This window comes from Emys orbicularis, chromosome 19 (assembly GCF_028017835.1).
Source record: "Emys orbicularis isolate rEmyOrb1 chromosome 19, rEmyOrb1.hap1, whole genome shotgun sequence".
In the NCBI taxonomy this organism is placed as follows: domain Eukaryota; kingdom Metazoa; phylum Chordata; order Testudines; family Emydidae; genus Emys; species Emys orbicularis.
Window position 1 is genome coordinate 19,597,000 of NC_088701.1, and position 3,528 is coordinate 19,600,527.

The window sequence follows — 3,528 nt, forward strand, 5'->3', positions numbered from 1 at the left end:
GCCCGCTGCCCGAGCCGCAGATGAGTTGTTGCAGCCTCTAACCAGTGAGTTTTGGGTTTTTCGCTCCCTCTGGAGCATCTTGTCTTTTAGCTCTGGTCGTGCCCGGTTCAGTGCCCGGTGGGTTGGGTCAGGGGGCTCTCAGCAGGGTTGGAAATTTGTTCCCTTGAAGCCAGGGCCCTTTCCCAGGGCGTTGCTGGCCTCCTGTCACGCTGTGGGCTGGAGCATCGAGGTTGTTGTTTGTCACTGAGTTTTTGTTATTTCCGATTTGTAGACTTACAGGAGCCCTGGCTCCCAACTTCCCCCCCCACTCCTCCCCCGCTCTAACCGATTGGACCCCACCCCCACCCAGAGCCAGGGATGGAACCCAGGAGTCCTGACTCCCAGCTCTAACTCCCTACACTCCACTCCCCTCCCAGAGCTAGGAGGAGAACCCAGGAGTCCTGACTCTCAGCTCTAACTCCCTACACCCCACTCTCCTCCCCAAACTGGGGAAGGAACCCAGGAGTCCTGACTCCCAGCCCCTCGCTCTATCCACTAGACCCCTCTCCCCTTCCATCCCCGCCGGGAAGTTTGGTCCCCATGGCAGCAGGATCAGCCCCAGCGGCCGGCTGGTTGTAAAGAGGAAGTGTCACTCTGCAGCTGAGGGCCTAGCAGTGAGCCAAACTGGTGCGGCGAGAGCTTTGCGGGGGAGTCAATACTGGGCCGGATGGGCTGCTGTCGTGGCCTGGTTAAATGCTCCCAGTGCAACCACACGCCCTATAACCCAGGCGAATGCCAGGCAAGGTGAGCGCCGGGCGCCCAGGTGAATGCCTCCAGGCCGGGGGCTCTGTCTGGGGAAGCTGTAGATAATCGCTCCAGTGTGAGCTCCCAGCACGACACCGTGGCAAAAAGGGTCAGTGCGGTCCCGGGGTGTCGAATGGGACTGGTAGGCAGATGTAGGGACGCGCTCGCACCTCCGCGCACGGCGCTGTACCCGCGGCTACTGGAATCCTGCGGCCAGTGCCGGGCGCCACGCTGCATGGGGTGGAGAGAGTTCAATACACTGATCCAGGGGCTGGCAAAGATGTCTTTTGATGAGGGGCTGAATGGGAGAGAAGGCTGAGAGGGAGCTGAGCTGTGGGTCTGGTACTGAGATGCTGCAGAGAGGGCTGAGGGCTGGAGGCTTCTCTCCACCTCGCTGCCAAAGGAAGCCGCCTTTTAAAACCAGGCCGGGGCATGTTCTTTTAAGAGATCGGCTCTCGGAATGAGCTGGGGGCAGATTAGCGGATCGCAACGGTCCCGAATCGCTGAATCTCTAAGATCCAGTGGCTAGCTGCTACAGTTGCAATAAGATGCAATTTCCTAGCTGGGAGGGTAGAACAGGGAGGGTCTGGGTGTCAGGACTCCTGGGTTCTATTCTCAGCTCTGGGAGGGGAGCGGTGTCCGGTGGTTAGAGCAGCGGGGGCAGGGCTGAGTGTCAGGACTCCTGGGTTCTCCTCCTGGCTTGGCCACGGACGCATTCTGTGTCTGCGAAACCAGTCACCTTCCTGTTCCTCGTCCCCTGCATCCCAGGGAGGGGGAGGGAGGCTGGATTCATTCTTGTCTAGCTCCAAATCCCCACAGGGTAGGCGGGGAAACCGAGGCACAGAGCAAGGCCGTGCCCGGTGATTCAGCAGCGGAGTTGGGAACAGAACCCAGGAGTCCTGGGTCCAGTCATGTGCTTTGACCACCTGCTTCCGCTCCGCCGTGATCTCATGTGGAGGGAAAGTTGGGTGAAACCTGCACGCTAACCACAGCTCCTGCCTCTGACAGGCACCTGGCGTGGTGGGGAGCAGCGGGGAGGCTGTGGGCAGGGCTGTGCCTGCAGCCCGACTCTGGGCCGCCTCTGCTCATACCCCTCAGGTGGGAAGGAAGCGTCAAAACCTCGGGGGCACGGGGGGAGGCCTGCGCTGATGTGGTCACAGATTGCATGAGGAGAGGGCATGTAGGGAATCGCCAGGGCGGTGCGTAGCTGGGCAGGCGGGGGCATGGGTTTGAGCCTGTGTCTTCACTGCAGCAATAGCGGCGGGGTTTGGGCATGGTCGGCCCCTGTCCCCACAGCCCCCTGCGGTGACCCCAACCAGCTCCATGGAGGTGAAAGCCCCTGGGCCCATCTGCACTGGGACAGCTCCCTCCCTGGCCAAACACCACAGCTACTGCTGCAGAGTGTGTGTGTCAGTGTGGGAAGGGTGGGTGTGTGAGGGGCCTGGCTGCACGTGTAGAGTGTGTGTGTGTATGTCTGTGTGGGTGTGTACAGGGAGGGTGTGTAAGGGGCCTGGGTACACGTGTTGTGTGTGGGTGTGTGAGTGAGTGTGTGTTTTGTCTGGGTGTGTGCAGGGCAGGTGTGTGAGGGGCCTGGCTGCACATGCAGTGTGTGTGTATGTCTCTGTGTGTGTGTGAGTGTGTGTGTGTACAGGGAGGGTGTGTAAGGGTGTGTGTTTTGTCTTGGTGTGTGCAGGATTTGTGTGTGAGGGGCCTGGCTGCACATGCAGTGTGTGTGTGTATGTCTGTGTGTGTGAGTGTGTCTGGGTGTGTACAGGGAGGGTGTGTAAGGGGCCTGGGTACACATGTAGCGTGCGTGTGTGGTTGTGTGTGAGTGAGTGTGTGCTTTGTCTGGGTGTGTGCAGGGTGTGTGTGTGAGGGGCCTGGCTGCACATGCAGTGTGTGTGTGTATGTCTGTGTGTGAGTGTGTCTGGGTGTGTACAGGGAGGGTGTGTAAGGGGCCTGGGTACACATGTAGCGTGCGTGTGTGGTTGTGTGTGAGTGAGTGTGTGTTTTGTCTGGGTGTGTGCAGGGTGTGTGTGTGAGGGGCCTGGCTGCACATGCAGTGTGTGTGTGTATGTCTGTGTGTGAGTGTGTCTGGGTGTGTACAGGGAGGGTGTGTGAGGGGCCTGGGTACACGTGTGTAGTGTGTGTGTGTGCGTGCGTCCCGCTGTCTGCTGGGCATGTGCGTGAGGGGCCTGGGTGCGTGTGGGCGTGTTTGGGCGTGTCGTGTGGGTGTGTAGGGAGGAGGCCAGTTTACCACACTGCATCCTGTGTCCCTCCCTCCATCTGCACCAACACAGGGTTGGGATTTTCCATTGTTCCTGGGGCGGGGGGGGGGGGGGGGCGTTCTCCAGTATTCCCAGTGTGTGTATGGGGGGGTTTCTCTGTTGTTCCCTGTGGGCGCTGCCCAGAGCTAAGCCCCTCTATGGAATGGGCCCCATCCTGGAGCTGCCTGGCCGCAGGGAGCGGTTCTAGGAATCCAGATGTGGGGTGGGGTGGGGGGAGAAGTGAAACTCCCCAGGCCAGGGTGGGGGCCAGGCCGTGCCCCCCTGCTCAGCACTTTCACTTCCCCACGGCAGCGAGGGGAGAGTTCAGTGCCTGGCTCTGGGCAGGAGACACCTCTGCCTGCAGCGGGCAGGGGTGGGGAGGGGGGGCAGACAGCATCAGGCCTGAGGGGAATTGCGGGGGGGTTGATGGGACAGCTGCCCCCCCACCTCTAACCATCTCCCCTCTCCCTGCCAGGCC